We start from the raw sequence: 19,977 nt of genomic DNA, 5'->3' as shown, positions 1-19,977 counted from the left end.
TCCCAAAGTTCTATATACACACAGTATCTTGCAGGACACTGTGCTTTTCCAGTACAAATAAAACAATAACAATTGGTATCCAAGTCCTATAAAACCAATGATTTGAAAATGGAATAAAGATTGTTATAAAATTATAACCAATGAGCCCAAGTGGTATTAAATCTACATGAAAGCAAAAAGAAATAGGTACATGGATCATCCTGATCATCCTAAGTTGATTTTGACCTTATCAAAATATAAAATTTATACCAAATCAAGAGTTGACTTTGAAGGAATTCTTTGAGGTTTGCCAGGGAAGCTTTTTCTTATCAGGAGAAAATAAAGGTGCTGAAATACTTTTGTTATTTTCTAAGGTACCAGTTATGACCATATGGCAGTAATAATATCTGTAAGGATTATGGTGTAACATGGATCCTTTTTAGTGTCCTTCAGTTTACAGAAATGAAATAACAAAGTTAAGTCCCTTAACTTTAAGCTGATGTAACAGTTTCAAACACTAGAGCATTTCCATGAAGGTGCTAAAATGAATTTAAAATTTTTTTGTAGTCACAGTCATTTCTGGAAATCAAACACACACTTTAACTATATGTTAGCATGTTGATGAATTATAATAACAATTGAATTCACTGTCTTGTCAAGTTTTTTCATATGAAAGTCAGGACACTGATGGGGAAGGATTTGGATCTTGGATGGGAGATCTGGTTGGAGTGGGGACATCTAGTTGGATCCAGATGAAATAGGGACTCTTGACCCCTAAATCACTTTTCAATACTCTTTCCAGTGGAATTATTTTTCACTCTGGTACTTGAAAAAACAGTTTTACTTAATTTTGAAACCCTGTGAGAGATAACTTTACTTGGGTAAGATGCCTTGAAGAAGGAAGCTCATTCTTCTTAAGACCTACAACTGTCCCTTATAGCTGCTATTTCATAACTAGAATAAAATATCAGTGTATTCTAAGGAGACAGGTCACTATGACCTTGGACAAATAGTTTATTCCCACAAAATCACAAAACGTTACTAAAATATTTTGGGAGAAATCTGTGGAAAATGTGTAGAAATATAGTCTAATGGTATTAGATTTAAAAAAAGTCGTGGATTATACCACTAGGTTAGGCCAAATTAATTGATATGGCTGAACTTTGATCTAGAGATTGCAGATTTTGTGTTTTCTCATTCAGCTAGAAGTGACCCTAAACCTCTGCAGCAATTTCAAGCTGTAGTAAAGGCTACACTGCCCTTTGTCCTTCCTGATCTAGCAGGTCCAGTATAAACCAATTATTTAAAATATTTGTGGCAAGTGGAGATCCTTCATGGAGTCCCTGGGAAGCACCAAGAAAAGAATCACACTCCAGAGCTCTAGGATTTTGGAGGAAATTGATGCTGTCTCTCCTGCAGCTATTTTGAGTAAGAGTATTGACTTGCTTTGGGAGTTGGTGGAGACTGAACTTCTAACAAAGGGATATCAAGTGATCATGTGGCCTGAGCTTTCCCTCATGAGCCTGTTACAGTCTGACACACCTGGCTATAAGTTTGGGCATGCTCAGCAATATATATTATAACAGTAAAATGGCCCATAAGAAACTGAACTTAAGTGGGTCTGAAAGTTATGAGCAATTTGCATATGCTTATACCACTCAAAAGTGGATAGCTGCAATACTACAGATCCTTTTAGGGGTGCTCCCTGAAGGGTAAGAGCAAAGGAAATTCTTCTCAGTGAGAGGAATAATTTTCATTACTTTCTAAGTAATTGCTAATGGCTTGTATGGATGGTTAAGCACATGACAGAAACAAAATTGTATGATTGGCAACAGGGAAGTCTGGGGAAAAGATGGGTGTTTCTCAGTATGGGCACAGATTGTGAAGACATTTGTGACCCATGTGAATGCTGATCAAAGTTTAACCACTGCTGTGGAAGATGTTAATAATTAGGTGGACAGAATGACACATTCTGTGGATGTCAATCTCTTTTTACCACTTTCCCCATTTCTTGGTCAATGGGCTCATGAGCAAAGTCATCAAGGTGGTAGGAATAGACTACACACGGCTTAACAACATGGAATTTCTCTTACAGGTATGACCTGGCTAATGTAGCTGCTGAGTTCCTAACCTGTCGGCAACAAGGATAAATACTCAGTTCTCAATATGGCACAATTCTTCAGGGGGACCACCTAGTCATCTTGTGGTGGGTTGATCACATTAGGAAACCATCACGGAGGGGATCAGAGCTTTTGAGAGCACTACAATCCATAATCCCAAAGAACCACTTACCTGATCTCATGCTACTTTATATAGCATTTCTTTTGGTCAAAGAACTCATTTCAATGCAAAGCAAGTACAGCAATGGCTCATGCCCATGTAATCAACTAATCATTCTAAATACTCCATCAACCAGAAGTTACAGAATAAATAGAAATACGAAATGGCTTGCTGAAGACTCAGTTCCAGAGCCAATTCAGAGACAATACCTTGAAAGGATGAGGTTCTGACATACAAAATAAAGTACATATTTTGAAGCAAAGGTCATTATATGATGCTATTTCTGCCATATGCAAGACATGAATCTGGGAATCAAAGGATGAAAACGAGAGTGTCTTTTCTTACTATTATACTCAATAATATACTTGCAAAATTTTTGCTTTCTATTTTAGCAGCTTTGGACTCTGCTGATTTGGAACTCTTAGTCTCCAAGGTGAACATGCTCCAACTATGGGACACAATATTGGTTCCATTGAATTGGAAGATGAAACTGCTACCTGGTTAGCTTGGTCTCTTTATTCTATTGAACTAATAGGCAGGAAAAAAAGGTTATTCTACTTAATGGAGTGATTTCTCCCAATTACCAAAGGAAATTTGATTTGTTACTGCATAATGAGGATAAGCAGGACTAAATTTGAAACCCAGCAAATCCTCTAGTGTATTTCTTAGTACTTCCATGCTCAATAGTTACTGGAAAACTATTGAAACAACAACAAATCATAACATGATTGCTAACTCAGACCTTTCAAGAAAAAAGATTTGCATTACTCCAACAGGTAAAGTATCCTGACCAGCTGACATTCTGACTGAGGGCAGGGGAAGTATGAAATGAATAGTAGAAGAATGAAGTCATATGTATTAGTTATGTTCTTGTGACCGGTTACAGAGATGAGAAATGTGGTAACTCTGTATTTTTTCTTTTTGCTGGTTATATACCTGTGTTTATTGGCATGTGCCAACAATTTTCTTTTTCTCTAACTTCTTTCATATTGTTTTGTATGCAACTTGTTAAAAGTTAAGTTTAACCTTTGGCATTTAGGTAATAGAATATACCATGGAACTGTGGTGCGATTTGAGTAGTACTCATTGAAGCCAGTGATGGATGTAATGACTGTTGGGACTCTGCTTTTTCTCATTTTGGGGAACAGATGATAACTTCACTTGTAAAAAGAATAGCTTTATCTTTTTAGGGGAAAGTATAAAGATAGTTTGTTATTATAAAGTACAAATGTGTGTATAAAGGTGAATATGGAAGCTGAGTAACCAAAAATGTGAAAATTGCCAGATACCAATTTATCTCTCAGTTCCAAATCCACCTTCATTACTTACTCTGTGATAATGGAGGTAAACCCCACAAATACTTTTATTTTGCCAGTTGTCATTAGAGAGCATATCAGTAGAGGGCACTGGAGGGAGATTGGAGCAGAAGGAAGTTCCAATGTGCTTCTTGTGGCAGGCTCCTTAATGTATGCATCACACATCCATCACTGGACTCTTGAATTATGGGTAGATTCAATAGCATCAGGCTCCCGTTATACAGGTGGCTTCTCCAGAACCTGAGTGCTGCTGCTCACTCTGACCATCAATATCAGGGAGGAAGCAGCTGCCTTATCACACCTTTGAACACCTTTGCAGCAAGTTCTGAGGTGCAACCTTTCCCTGTAGAGCGCTTCCCCTGGAATTTCAGAAGGTGAGTTTCTAGCAAGTTCTGAAAGCGCTGCACCTTAGCAAACTTTACCATCTTTATCTCAAGCCCTGTGGTATTGAGGGGTGAGGAGGTGGGATGCTCCTTCATTGATATTCTCTTTATATCTACTATTCTTGTATTTTTAAGACTATTTCTCATTTTTAGGAAGTCCTTTGTTATGCCAATCTCCTTTCAAAGTTAGTAATTTTTATATTAAACTTCCCATGATTAAATTACTGTATGGTTTCTGTCTTTTGACTGGATCCTGACTGATACAGTTGACTAAGTGGCTTCCTGCTTGGTTTAAAATGTACTGTACCAGAAATAGCCTCACCTTTGAAATATTTCCCATTATCTGCTATGAATGCTTGCCATTTTATATCTGCAGACCCATTTAATTTCATGGATTTTTATGAATATCTTGGTTCTGGCTTTATGGTATATGCTGGGAAATAAAATAGAGTTTAAAACATTCCTTCTTCCAAGCATACAGTGCAGATATTTAAAAGTAAAATTTTAAACATATGTTTTTCCAGAGAGCTAACAGATGTAGCAAACATAAAAGCAATCATATAATTGGCTTATATGATTTTTTCTCTCCTCCCTGGGATGTTCACTGATATTAGTGGAGTCAGGATGCAGAAGATTTGCTTGTCTTAGGTTAGGCACAATAGGACAGCAGATAGACATAGAATAATCAGCATTCAGAAAAATTCCTAATTCAAAAATAAAATTACAAACTCAATGGTAGAAAACTTGGAAAATACAATAATTTATGAAGAATATAAAAATCTAATGTTTATTTGGCTCCTTTCCTGTGACAAAAATTACACTGCATTCTTTTACATATTTTAATTGATATGTGCTCTGAAACTCCACCAAATGTGCGTACTTTAAAAAAATTTGAAAAAATTAATATTCAGAAATATTAAATAACTTCTCTAAAGTAACAGGACTGGATAGAAAGCTCATGAATCTGCTTCTAGAGTCTTTGCACTCCCACTATGGAATACAGCCTCCCCATTTTGCTGAATCAATCTTAATCCTAACTTGGTGGTAAACATTATAAGTATTGTGACTAATTTCTTTCTAATTTTTTTATTTTATATATATATAATATATTTGCATTTATTATAGACATTTGAGTTAGAGTATGCATTTAATATTGCAGACTTCTTATTTTGTTACCATTAGGTCATAAATATTTCACCACACAGTGGGTTATTAATATTACTGTACCACTGGACTAGTAATTAAAATTTATACTCTATTGACTGTTTTCACTATTGCAAATGATGCCTCATAAGACTTTTTTTTTAAATCTTTAAATGATCTAAGATTATTTTTAAAAATAAATCCCTAAAATATATTCATACATTATGGCTATTTATGATAATATTTTGCCACATTTAAAAACATTATTATTTTAAATTGACACATAATAATTATATATATTTATGGAGTACAGTATATCTTCATACATGTATACAATGTATAATGATCAAATCAGGGTGATTAGCATATCCATCATCTCAACAGTTTCCATTTCTTTGTGTTGAAAACATTCAAAATTCACTCTTTTAGCTATTCGAAAATATGAAATAGATTGTTGTTTATTATAGTCACCCTAGAGTGCTATAGAACACCACAACTTATTCCTCATATCTAGCTGCACTTTTGTATCCATTGACCAATCTCTAGTTATCCTCTCCTTTATTCTTATTCTTCTCAGTCTCTAGTAACCATTATTCTACTCTTCACTTCTATGAGATCAATTTTCATAATTTCCACATATGAGTGAGAATATGTGGTATTTATCTTTCTTTTCCTGGTTTATTTCACTTAACATAATGCCTTCGAAACTCATCCACATTGCTGTGAGTGACAGAATTTCATTCTTTTATATTGCTAAATAATATTCCATTGTGTGCATTGTATTGAGATACATTCTATACCTTGTTTACCAATAATTTTTATAATAAAAAAGTCATGTTAAATTTTATAAAATGCTTTTTCTGTGTCTAAGGAGATGATCATATGGTTTTTGTACTTCATTCTGTTGATGTGATCTATCATATTTATTGATTTACATATGTTGAATCTCTTCAAATTTCTTCAATAAATTCCACTTGATCAGAATCAATGACCTTTTTAATGTGCTCCTGGATTTGGATGGCTAGTATTTTGCTGAGGATTTTTACATGTATATTTATTAGAGATATTGCCCCAGAGTTTTCTTTTTTTATTGTGTCCTTGTCTGATTTTGGTATCAGGAGGATGATGATTTTGTAGAATGAGTTTGGAGGAATTTATTTCTCTTCAATATTTTGGGAAGTTTGGAAGGAATTTGTATTAATATTTTAAAGGTCTGATAGAATACAGAGGTGAAGGCATCTGGTCTTGGGTTTCTCTTTGTTGGGAAACTTTTCATTACACATTCTGTCTCATTTCCTAAAATTGTTCTGTTCGGGTTTTTTCTTCTTGAGTTAAATCTTGGTAGGTTGTACATGTTCAAGAATTTTTCCATTTTTGCTAGGTTTTATAATTTGTTGGCATATACAGTTTACTCTTGAACAATATGGATTTGATCTGTGCAGGTCCACTTAAATACAGCTTTTCTTCCACCTCTGCCACTCCAGAAACAGCAAGACAAACCCCTCCCCCCCAGCCTATTCAGTGTGAAGATGGCAAAGGTGGAGGCCTTTATGATGACCCACTTCCACTAAAAAAATAGTACATATATTTTCTCTTCCTCATGAGTTTCTTAACAGAATTTTCTCCTAGATTACTTTATTGTAAGAATACTGTATATAATACATATAATACACAAAGTTTGTGCTAATAGCCTGTTTATACTATCAGTAAGCCTTTTAATAAACCATAGTTAAAAATAACCATAAAAATAACCATAAAAATAAACCATAGTTAATTTTGTGGGGAGTTAAAATTTATATGTAGATTTTCAACTATGCAGGGTGTTAGTTCTCTCTAATGCTCACATTGTACAAAGGTCAACAGTAGTTGTTCATAACAGTCTCCAGTGATTCATTGTATTTCTGTGATATCTATTGTAATGTCTTCGTTTTCATTTATTATTTTAGTTTTTTGAATCTTTTACCTCTCATTTTTTGTTAGTTTAGCTAATCGTGTCTCAATTTTGTCTATCTTTTCAAAAAACCAGCTTTTTGTTTTGTTGATCATTTGTGTTTTTTATTCTAAAATTTATTTGTGTATTCTCTGTTATTTATTATTTATTTTTTTCTTTCTAGTATTTTGGGGTTTGGCTTATTATTTTTTTTCTAGTTCTTTGAGATGCATTGCTAGGTTGTTTACTTGAAATCTTTCTACTTTTTTGATGTCAGTGTTTACTGCTGACAGAAATATATTAATTTTCTCCTTAATTTGTTCGTGAATTCATTAGTTGTTCAGAAGTGTGTTGTATAATTTCCATGTATCTGTGCAGTGTTAAAAATTCCTCTTGCTATTGATTTTTAGCTTTATTCTATTTGTGGTAAGAAAAGATAGTTGATATAATTTTAATTCTTTTAAATTTCTTGAAACAAACTTTGTGGCCTATCGTGGTCTATCTTGAAAAATTTTCCATATGCTGATGAAAGGATGTGTATTCTGCAGCTGTTGAATGAAGTAGTCTATAAATGTCTGCTAGTTCCATTTGGTCTAATGTGCAGTTTAAATCCAGTTTCTTTGTTGATTTTCTGTCTAGATGATCTCTACAATGCTGACAGTGGGGTGTAGAAATCCCCAACTATTATTGTATTGGAGTTTCTTGCTCCTTTTAGATCTAATAGCATTTATGCATCTGGGTGCTCTGATGTTGGATGCTTATAGGTTGTTATATTCTCTTGCTGAATTGATCTATTTATTCTTACATAATTACCTTCTTTGTCTCTTTTTACTATTTTTCAGTTAAAGTCTATTTTACCTAATATAAGTATAACAACTTCTACTCACTCTGGTTTCCATTGTGTGGAATCTTTTCACATCCCTTCACTTTAAGTCTATATGTGTCTTTACAGATGAAGTGAGTTTTTTGTAGGCAGCATACAGTTGGGCTATATTTTAAATCCATTAAGCTGTTAATGTCAGCAAATAATTGTGGGCACCCCTAGTGACCTGGAATGTAGACATTTGTGGCAACAATGGCCGTGATGTAGGTTGTTGATTTTCCTGGTAGAAAAGGGATATCTTGGGGTCCTCTTAATCTTGTTTTCCACACAATGGGGAGACTTAACCAAAGGGCTGGCTCTTGCTATCAGGTCTGACATGGCCTACAAGCAGCTGCAGCAGTGCTGAGTTCCAGGTGTAGGTGTTCAGAGCAGCTGTGGGGTCAAGGTCCTAGCCTCAAAGTCTTGTGATACTATTGTAACACTGGGAATTAAGGTTCAGGTTTGCTTTCTGTGGCTAGGTTGGATTTATGTTGCCCACAGAGTCAAGATCTGTGACTCTGGGGTATGCCCTAGTAGTTTGGGCCCGAGAGGCTGCATTGTAGTGGTGATTCTACCCTTGGGGTCAGAGTATAGCACTGGCCCAATTCTGGAGAAGAAAAGGTGCTCTGAAGGTTTGGGCCTGGGAGGCAGTGTATGACTGTAATTCAAGAACCTGAGTAACAGGGCTCAGTGGCACTGGAGTCCCAGGGAATGAGACTCCATGTAGGAGTGATTTTAGACTTTGAAATGGCAGGGCTTAGCAGTATCTTAGACTCTGTGAGGCCAAGCTCAGCAGCAGCAAAGACCTCAGAATTGCAGAACATAGCTGTTGTTTGAGCCCTTGGGGTCAGGAAGCAGCACAACAGTGACTCCACTACCCAGGGAAATGGGTGTATCAGCAACTCCAAATCTAGGTTACTAGTCCAGGTCCAGAGAAATAAGGTATCAGAGTTATTTGGCTTGTGGGGGAGAATGCCTCATACCACTCTCCTGTTTCCCCGTGATACGTGGTAGTAGGTCAGCTCAGCCCTGGGATGAATAGCTGCTCACTCAGCCAAGGCACTGATTCCTAAGGGTTGCTGTCCCACTTCCTCTCAGGTGTGGGGGGCATGACTTTTCTGGATGGCCCAGGTGTGGTTTTCCTGGGTTGCAGGGTGCTGCTTCAGCTTAGGTATTAGAGTGTGCAGCCAAGACGCCGTTTACTGGGAGTTAGCGAACTGCTCCAACTTAGCCTCAAAGATATGTGGCTGCTCTGAGCAGCAGCAAAAGTACCATTTTCTCAGGAAGCAAGATTCTGCTTTAGCTGGGGCACAGCGGGGCATGACTGCTCTGGATGGCCAAGGCACTATTTCCCCGGGGTGTCCTGCATGGCTTCGGCTCTGGCACAGGGGGACAGGATGCAGCAGTGACAGAGAGGGGTTTATGGAGTAGTTGCACCAAAGCACTATTTCTTTGGGAGGGACTGTGCAGCTTCAATTTGAGTACCATGGGGCAGGGGACAGCAGTGACTGAGAGGGATTTTTGGAGTAAATCTGCCAAGGCACTGTTTTCTTGAGAGGCAGTGTGTGGCAACTCCACCAAAGCACCATTTCTGTAGTAGAGAGTGTGCAGCTTCAGCTCAGGGCCCGAGGGGCAGGGTGCAGCAACTGACTGGGAGAGGTGGATGGCACAGCTCCCCCTCAGCACTGTTTCCCTAGAAGGGTATGTGCTGCTTTAGTGCTGGTCTCCAGGTCTAGAGTGCAGTAGTGGTGACTGTTAGGAGTGGAATGAGCCTCTGAAAAGGCACTGTTTTCCCAGATGGAAGTGCCAGTTTCAGCTCTGGCCAAGGGAGCAGGTTCCGTGATGGGTAGGTGGAGTGACTCCCTCACTGCTTGGTCCCATGGGGAAGGGTATAACAACTGCACACAACTCAGGGGATGCTGTGCCACCTGGTGGGGGTTGTTTCGTGACAGCTTAGCTTCAGGGATGAATGGGAAAATAACAATACATAAAATTACTTTAATATTAAAAAGTATCAATAATACTTTTTATAAACTAAGTATAAGACTGAATTTGAGGAGAGGGTAAATTATGTGCTTTGTCTTTTGTCCAAATGTCTTCGAGGGCTTCTTTATGTTTTATGATAGATACGCAGGGCCATTTAAAAATTAGTGCATTAAGTTTGTGTTTGGCATCTTTGTTGAAAGCTTTTTAGGCCTAATGTCTTTAATAGGTTTCTATTTTTGTATAGTCAATTCTATTACTTGTTTTCCTTGTTATTTATTCAATTTTGGTTAAGCTTAAAAAAATCTTTACGCATCCGAAGTTCACATTAATATTGCCCATATTTTTCTCTGTTTTTGTTATTTGAATATTTAAACTTTGATCTTAAAATATATTTTGTTGTATGGCTTGAGATAAACAGCTAAGTCTTTTTATCCTTCTCCTTAAAAAAAGTCATTAATAAATAGGTTCACTGAATAGGGAGATATTCTAAAGTGATGGCATAGCTCATTATGTCGGTCCTGGATGAGGTTCCATCTTGGAGAAACTTGGATTAAAAAAAGGTCAGCAAAGGACATTGGGTTACATTGGAGGTTAGGAGAGTGATAAATAATATCCTGCCACCATTTAATGACTCTGTATAATGTGTCAAGCAGCTGGCTAATTGGTATTCACTTGTTATCTTCACAAAAATCTCATTAGTTGTATTTTATTATCTTCATTTAAAAGATGTCCAGAGATGTTAGCAGATTAGTAGGTTGGTAGATTTGTTCACGCTGCAGAATGTTAGAACTAGTATATATAAAGCATGTACTTTTAACTTACAATGTATTTTATTTTACTTTAAGTGCTGAGTAATTAAATTTTTTATTTCAAAAATTCACACAATACATAATTATACAAAATTAAATATTTAAATATATCTTTATTTTCCTCCATTTTGTACATAAATAGAAACTTATTCATTCAACAAATATTTATAGAATGACTGTCATGTTCCAAACCCTTCTTTAGATTGCTTTTGATTTCATGGAGCTTATATTCTTATATTATTCTAAACTTGTTTTTTATTTTTAAGTTAGAAAAACTTATTTTGAAATGTTGCATATCTCTGTTTATAGTCTTGTATCTATATGTACGTATGTATATATATATGATTACTTTCCAAAACTATTTCTTGACATTCTTATCAACATTGTGGACAAGTTCTAACTTCCCTTCATTTTTACAAAAATGGATTTTTATCAGTCTCTTAAATTTTGCCAATCTAACCTGTAAAAAATGATGTCAATACATTAATTTACATTTTCCTGATTACTTCCTATGCTACCTCATTTTTTTCTCATATAAAAAGTTAATGGAATGAACTTCAGTTAAGATGATGTAATGCAGGAACCAACCCCTAAAGTTGTTTGGTTCTCGGCCAAACCACTCAACATCGTCCCCTTGGATTTGTTCTTTTCTGCCTCTGGATGAAATGAGGGGCCGACTACATGGATTTTCTTGGTTATTTCAGTCTTCAGGACATTCTCATCTCAGTAGTTTCAGAAACTCTTTGTAAGATCAACACTAGTGCTCACTGTTCAATTTAAAACTCTTCCCCTTTCCCAGCTGCACATTTCCCAGATGAAGACAGCACAGCTTGTATACTCACTTTTTCATTCCACTGTCTTCCCCACTCTCAATGTGGTTTTCGTATTTTTTACTTGTATTTTAAATCTCTTGGTATATTATTATTTTATAGAATCAATATTTCCTTTTAGTTACCCACTTAGTTATCATGTTTATTATATAGTTATGGCATTCTTCCTGAATTTCCATGCTCTTCCAAGCATCACATTTCTTTAGTCTCAATAATTTTTTTTCATCCTTTCTTCTTCTTTTTAGTTTGATTTCCTGTCTGAAATTGTTTTTATTTGCCTCCCATTCAGCCTTTAGCAAGTGATTTTTGTTTTCTAGCTTCTATCATTTCTTTGAAGAAGTCAATTTATAACAGTTGAATATTGCTTCTCTTAAGGTAAAATTTTTTTCATTCTATTTTTTCTTTGGATTTGTATAGTTTTGCAATAATGTACGTAGTACAATTTTCTTTGTATTCTTCTTAGAGTACATGAGGCTTCCTGAATCTGTGGCTTCATATCTTTCACCAATAATGCAAATTTTTAGCTGTGATATTTTTCAGTGTTACTCTTGAGCTGTTCTCTCTCGTTTGTCCTTATTCCATGTTTGATCTTTTTGTGTTGTATCATATGATTTTAATGCTTTAGTCTGGCTGTTTTCTATGGTTCTTCCAGAGCATTAATAACTCTTTATAGAGGTTAATGAATCTTGTTATTGTATTTGTAATTTCACTCTTTTTTCACTTAAGATGTAATTTTAATTCTGTCTTATAGTTTTCATTTTTCTTCAGAAATTCTCTATATTGCCATATCTTTTCTTGAACATATTAATGATTCTGAAAGTCCATATCTAATAATTGAACTATATGAATCACCTGAAGACCTTTTCCTTTATCTGATACTGTCTCAGACTGCCTTTAAATATACTTATATACTATTTTTTGAATGACTGTCGGGCATTAAAAATTAATGACTATAAGGAATCTAAATTATGCTATATTCCCTCAAAAAAGATTTTACTTATTTTCTCCTAGGTAGCTAAAGTAGAATCAGATCAGATCTCAAGAGAAGCAGGATAAAGTTCATTTGTAATTAGTTTTTAGTCTATAAATTTTTCTATTTCTAAATTGCTTTTACTCTTAGAGAGTAGTCTTTAAGTTATCTCAACTGAAAACCTAAGATTTCACAAGAATCTGTCCAGTTTGGTGGATCTGTATTCCATTTTTGTTTCTCCTATAGATAAATCTATAGATAAATTTGCTTGCCTTTACAGCCTCTTAGTAGCTTTGGTTTGGCCAACATCTCTGCCTCTTAGGCTGAGCTGCCTAAGAATCAGTGGTGCTGTGATGAGAATAGGGCATCAGACTGTTGAGTTTCCTTCACTGCATTTCTCTTCACTCCTGGATTATGGACTCACGAATCACAACTTGTTGGTATCTCTGAGCTTTATTTTTTATTTGTAGTTTTTGTTGGCTTTTTTTTTTTTTTTTTTTTTGCTTTGCAATATCCCTAAAAGTGCTGCAAAAATTTTCTACTGTCTAGTGTCTTCTCCCCTCATATTTATGCTGCCTTTATATTTCTCTGATGCCTTCAACCAGTAGGTTTTGTATTTTATTTTTTTTTTATAGTTATTTTTGCTGAGAGCAATGTACAGGATAATGCATCCTAACTGCAAACACACAGATTCCCTTTTAAGACAATACCAGTCTGATTATCTTCCCCAGGGTCCACATATATCCAACTAGAAACCCTGGTGTGATATGAGGAAGGCTCTGAGCCTCGCTCAGAAGGCGACCCAGGCCACGCTAGCAACTCTCTCCTGAGAAATTTTCCCTAAGGAAGCTTCAAACTTCACCTCTCATCCAGACTGGTGATTGGTGCTCGGTTACCGTTAGCAGAACACATTTTTGGCTGGCACTTTTGCAAATCTCTTCACAGCAATTCTACTCGGAATGAGTGATATCTAATACCCCTTGTTTTGTCTCAGTTTAATGAGTTTCTCTGGAAACTTTGAGATAACAAAAGAAGTTACAATTATCACTCTTTTTACATATTTGTTGGCTGTTTTAAATTCTGTATGAACTACCTAGTCGTAGCCCTTAATTATTTTCTTCTGCTACCTCTTTTTCCCTATTTTAAAAATTGGCTTTAGGTGCTTTTTTATTTAATGCTAAACATTTTGCAAATATGTGTTTAGGTTTGTCATATATTTAACTTTGTTAACGATATATTTTTCTGTAAGTGGATAGCCACTTTCACAATGCTACATTCTAAATGGTTTACCCTTTCACAGCTATATCCAATCTCTCTTTTGTCTTAAACTGTATTCAGTTTATTTCTGGGGATTTTAAGGAAACATTTAGTAGCATTTAAAATAGTGATATTCTTATCTTTCCTGATATGCATACTTCTTATATTTTATACTTTTAAAATTTTATTTACCATATTAAATGTAAATAGAAAATGTTGACTATAACAGTGCTTATCATATATAACAGCATTTTTTTCTCTTCTTAATAATGATATTGTCTTTTTTCCTGTTTAATTACAATGTTTCTAGTAAGCCAATATTCTACATTTATTAAGATAACATGGTGCTCACACCTATAATTCCAGCACTTTGGGAGGCAGAGGTGAGCAGATTGCTTGAGTCCAGGAGTTTGAGACCAGCCTGGCCATCACGGCAAAATCCATCTCTACAAACACACACCACAAAACAAAACAAAACAGAAAAACTATCAGGGCATCGTGGTGCCCATCTGTAGTCCCAGCTACCCGCGAGACTAAGGAAAAGCAAAAGAAAAAAATAAAACAAAGGGTTTTTCCTTTTAATCTCAATGTAATGAATTACTTTTTTTTATGCTAAACTAGTCTTGACACTCTTTTTCATTGATTGATCATGACCTCTAATATTTTAAAACTTTTATATTTGCATTTAGAACGAAGAGCAATTTGAATATTTATTTTTTGTGCTATGCTTGTCTTCTTTAGGAATTGTGATAAAGTAAGGTTTAGAGATTGTGTTGGAATGCTTTTTATCTTTTTACTGCTTATTTTCTGAAGTGGTTAATATAACAAAATAATATGTCTGTTACATATCACTGATAAAATGTACTTAGCCTAATTCCTATATTAGAGATTAATGTCTAATCTATATCTTCATTTTCCTCCAGGTATGCTGTGTTTGATACCTTTTTTTTTTTTTTTTGTAATTTTGGTAAATTTTGCTTTTCTGTTAAATCACCTGTGTGATCTAGATTCGAAAATGTGTGGGCACCTGCAGCAATTCCAGATAATTTAATCAAACAATTAAAAGTACTCTCAAGACTGTACAAAGTATATTCAGATAAGACTTTAGTAAAGACAAAGGATATGAAAAATTTTCATATACATTAATTTTTCTTTCCATCCCATTTGCCATACTACTAATTTTGGTCACGTGAAATTTTATTTCCCAGTGACTACTTTTTCATATTATTCATTAATAATTATTTAAATATAAATATATTGGAAGATTCATTTTTAACCAATATTTCTTATATTCCATGCTTTTTATCTACCTTGGATCTATAATTCATATGCTTATAAATAGCAAGTAATTTCTTCATCCAGAGTGTGAGTTTGTTCAACTTTCTAAATCCTTGCATATTCTAAAGTGTTCTTATTTTTCCCTCTCACTTGTATGCTGACATGGGTATAGTCTTTTTACTCTAGGATCACTTTTTTTGGTTAGCGTTTTGAAGATGCTGCTCTACTGCATTCTAGCATCCAGTGTTGATAATAAAAAAATTTGATGCTCATCTGATTTTTAAAATTTATTTTCTGAAATTGTTTTGGGGGTTCCTTTTATCTTTCTTATTTTGAAATTTCACCATAGTATTTATTTTTCTCTGGGGATTAAAAATGCTTTGTTGAGCTTGGTCCTTCCACTAGATGTTAATGGTTGCAGAATACTTGACTATCTATCGAATTTGATTTCTGATTCCTAGTAGATCTAGCTGTACTATTTTCAGCAATGTGTTTCTGTCAGTTGTCAGTGGCAGGCCACCAGCTTACAAAAGTGTGTGTGTAGACTTCCTATCTTTCTGTGGTCAATAGTTACCACAGATGTGACCCTGCCTCTTTATCCTCACTGTCTCTTGTTTAACCTATATGCACAGGGTACTGCAGCCTGCTGCTAGCACATGTAGACAGGGACAAATGCCACCTGGCCTAGCTACTTCAAATATCATTCCTATATTAATTGCCATGATAGATATCTCAGTAACTCTTTTCTTAGATCCATTTTATACACTCTGAGATTGGAAGCCCTGGAGTCTCTCCCATCCTTATAAAAGACTTCTAGGCATTTAAATCATGGTTTTCTGAAATGTTTGTTTCTCCATGGGTTGCATCTTTCAACAATGCTTCAAAGGATTCCTGTTTTGTTGATGGCTCTCTTTGTTTTGCCCTCCTCTTATTGATTTTTTTTTCTTTCTTTTATAATCCAGTATATTATTTCATGCTATTTGTAAGTGCAGGGATGGCTTTGAAACCAGTATTCAAAAGATGAAGGTTATGTTAAGTACCAGAAAATGGCAGGGAGGAGCGGCAGAGAAGTGAGGTATGGAAACAATGCAAATATATTTCTGCTGTGTCAAGATTTTGAAAGGTGGCTAAGCCTATCCACTATTAATTTTGCCTTTCCATTATCTTACCTTATTTTTAGCTGTTTTAGCAAAGATCCTTATTTGATCTCATACACATTGCAACATTTAATATCAGCACAGTCTGTGGAGTGAAATATCTTGATTATAAGATTACTGATGAAAAACAATGTTTTTCAAGGTGCTTTTATTTACTCTGAGACATGAGTATGATTATATCTTTAAAAAATTACCAAAATTTATAGTCCTCCAAGTCTACTAAGGCATTCTCCATATCGGTAAGCTGTAAGCAGTACAAAAAGAATCTGTCCAGGAGTGATTTGTACCCAAGGAACCAGGCATTTCTTTTGTATTTAAAACCCAGTATTTTTTTTTTTATGCATAGTTTGCTTTAAAAAATCACTAACCTCCTGGGTTTCTATTTTTGTTTGCTTGCTGCACAATTAACTGTTTTTAAAAGTTAAACATTGTCTCCAATATAATTTTAGCCTCTTTTTATTTTGCTGTGAAACATAATGATTGTGACCTGCAGTATTTAGATAAGAATTAAGCTAGATGCAAGGAAGAATTTGTTTTAGGTGAAGTTCCTGATCTCTGAAAGTGATGGAATCTCATCTGAACATATTTAAATCTTGCACAATTGTCATCTGATTGTTTTTAAGGAAGTCGATGGTTTAGATATATTCTCTCTTCTTTAGTAATTTTGGTAAATTTTACTTTTTTATGAAATCACCTATTTGATCTAGATTTGAAAATGTGTGGCCACCTGCAGCAATTCCATAGGATCAGACAATTAAAAGCATTCCCAAGACTCCACAGGATATATTCAGATGATGTTCATAAGACTTTAATAAAGACAAAAGATATAAAAAATTACATATACATTAAGTTTTCTTTCTATCCCATTTTCCATACTATGTATTTTGGTCACACAGAATTTTGTTTTACAGTGACTTTTAAAAAATATTATTCATCAATAATTATTTAAACACAAATATATTTAAGGATTCATTTTTTAACCAATTTTTTTGTATTCCACGCTTTTATCTACCTTGGATCCACAATTTATATGCTTAAAGTAGTCTCAAGCCATTTCTTCATCCAGGGTATGAGTTTGTTAAAGTCATAACTAAAGAACCCTGGCTTATCGTGTCTTATGCTGAGTATAGAGGTAGAGGGGGCGGTTCCAGATTCTCTTGGATATGCCTTACTCCATGCTATGACTTTGAGACTCAGGTATAAACTGTCATAACACTTCAAGATATTTCATCCAACCACACCAATGTCCTAAAGAAGAGGCCAGATCTTCCTGTGTCGCTTTCTTGGATGACCTAGTGAAGATTAGCCTGAATGCCTAATTAGTTGGCTTTGGGTCACATGCTTATTTCTAGACCAATTACTAGCAAAGACAGTGGAATTTTTATGATTAACTGAGACAACATAGAATCCCCAAGATGGGATCCATTTCCCCTGACCCATCACCATTACGGAGAATGGTGGCTCTATGAATTTTGTTAGGTAAGAGGAAGGAGATAGGATGGCTATTGAGTCAGAAACCTAAAAGTGTCTGCTCTATTTTAGTAGAAGAAAAAAAACTGAATTTGAAAGTTTTAGTGGTATTTTTTTTTTTAATTTAAAAAGTGTAAGTGGTGATATTAGAAAACATAATTGGTTAAATCTAACAATATCTAAAGGCCATTAATAAAGAAGAGAATTTTATACATTTTTAAAGCCAATGACACATTTTAAAGAGCATGGCTTATAAAATTAAGTGATGTTGATAAAATATTGGTGAGTAAGGTACAGTATTATATAACATGTCATCTAGATATGTTATAATAAAACACATTAATGTAATTTTCAATGATAGGTTGAAACACTTTCACTGTTTTCTTCCTGTTACTATTTACTTTCTGAAGTTCCTGTATATACTCAAGTAACATAATTGCATTTGTAAAAATATGTGCATTATAGGGAAAATAGCTCACAAAATATGTTAAAAAGCAAGTATACTTTTGATATAAAAAACAAGGAGTTCAAGACCAGCCTGGGCAACATGACAAAATGCTGTCCTCACAAAAAATGCAAAAAATTAGCCAGACATTGTGGTGCGTGCCTATAGTCCCAACTACTCAGAAGGCTAGGGTAAGAGAATTACTTGAGCCCAGGAGGCAGAGGTTGCAGTGAGCTGAGATTGTGTCACTGCACTCCAGCCTGGGCAACAGAGCGAGACTCTGTCTCAAAAAATAAAAAAGTAACTTAAGTAACCAATAACACAAAATGAGAGAAAAGAGACCATTGAGAACCAAAACAAAATCAGGCACATTATGAAGCTGCTGCATTTAGCAATGAAGATGTCTTTAGTTCATACAGAATTTAAAATGAATGCATGTTTTTAGAGATACATATATATATTTGTAAAATTATAGTAAAAATCATTTGGTTACATTTATTTCTAAAATCTAAGTTGTGGTTCACAAAATTTAGTATAAGAAAGACTCAACTGGAAATTAGGTGAAAATGCTTATTTCTTGGATAATGAAACATTGTCATCTATTCTGATCCAGTGGGTCTCAGATTAGCAGAAAATCTAAACCTTTTAACACACACTCTTTTTGATTATGAAACAAGTGGCATGTTTTAAAAAATGAGATGAAATGATGGAACACTGTCACACTTCTTAGATCTTATAGGATCAGACAATATTTGGCTGCAAATATGCACCAGCTTTCAAGAAAAGGGAAGAATAATCCTCAAGGTGATCCAGAGGTCATCAGGACTGCCTCCTTGGTTTCAAATGGTAGGGTTTTACCTCAGTTTCAAAAAACCAAAGAGCCTCTGACCAAGCAATGCCTTGGTGGCAGGGCTGCCTAGAGCCACAGGGGTGGGACCCACATCTTATAAAGCCATCGGAGTGGACCTGCTGCCCCGGAGTGTTCAGATGATGGTACCACCACCTCAGTGGACCCAGAAGGTAGTGCAACAAGCCAAAATGTATGATTCTTGCGCCTTAAGACCTAATAGAATTTGCCTTGCTAAGCTTTGAATTTGCTTGAAACCCATCATCCCTTCCTTCTTTTCTATTTCTTCCATTTGGAATGGGAGTGTCTATCTATTTGTACCCCACTGTGGTATTTTAGAAACACACACCTCATCTGGTTTTACAGGGTCAAAGCTGGAGGGAAATTTTGTCTCAGAATGAATCACAACTTGAGTCTCACCAATATCTGATTTAGATGATAGGTGGATGAGACTTTGGACATTAGAATTGATGCTGGAATAAAGTGAGAATTTACGGTCTTTTGGAATGGAATAAATGCATTTTGCATGTTAGAAAAATATGAATTTGGGGCACCCAGTGACAGAACATTATAGACTGAATATTTGTGTCCTCCCAAACTCACATGTGGAAACTCTAATCCCCAATGTGATGGTATTTGGAGAAGTGGCCATTGGGAAGTACTTAGGGCTAGATGAAGTCAAGAAGGTGGGGCCTTCATGATAAGACTAGTGCACTTATAAGAAGAGACATCAGAAAACTTGATCAGTTTCCCTGTGGGTGCACATAGATGTGATGTGAGCACACAGTAAGACGGCAGCTATCTACAAGCCAAAAGAAGAGACCTTAGAATGAAAATGTTCTTGCCAGCATCTTGATCTTGGACTTCTGAGTCTCCAGAACTGTGGGAAATAAATTTCTGAGACACCTGGTATTCTGTTATGGCATCCTGAGCAAACTAAGGCAATCTGTAAGATTATTGGACACACATAGCTTTGCCCAAAAGCTAAAAAAGAATGGATGATGGGGAAAGATAAGAATTTATTTAGCTCTTAGT

General features: G+C 35.2%; 1 protein-coding gene across 1 annotated transcript in view; it reads right to left on the bottom strand.

The window, feature by feature from the left end:
• Window positions 1–17,612, bottom strand: part of HNMT (histamine N-methyltransferase) — a 1,236,603-nt gene extending 1,218,991 nt beyond the window's left edge. The window contains exon 1 of the mRNA XM_050751002.1: window positions 17,609–17,612. The gene's annotated coding sequence lies outside the window, so the exon portion shown is untranslated. The remainder of the gene's footprint in view (window positions 1–17,608) is intronic.
• Between the last annotated feature and the right edge of the window lie 2,365 nt (window positions 17,613–19,977).

This window comes from Macaca thibetana, chromosome 12 (genome assembly GCF_024542745.1).
Source record: "Macaca thibetana thibetana isolate TM-01 chromosome 12, ASM2454274v1, whole genome shotgun sequence".
In the NCBI taxonomy this organism is placed as follows: Eukaryota; Metazoa; Chordata; class Mammalia; order Primates; family Cercopithecidae; genus Macaca; species Macaca thibetana.
Note: the sequence above shows the minus strand (reverse complement) of the source record. Positions and strands in the feature narration are given on the sequence as shown.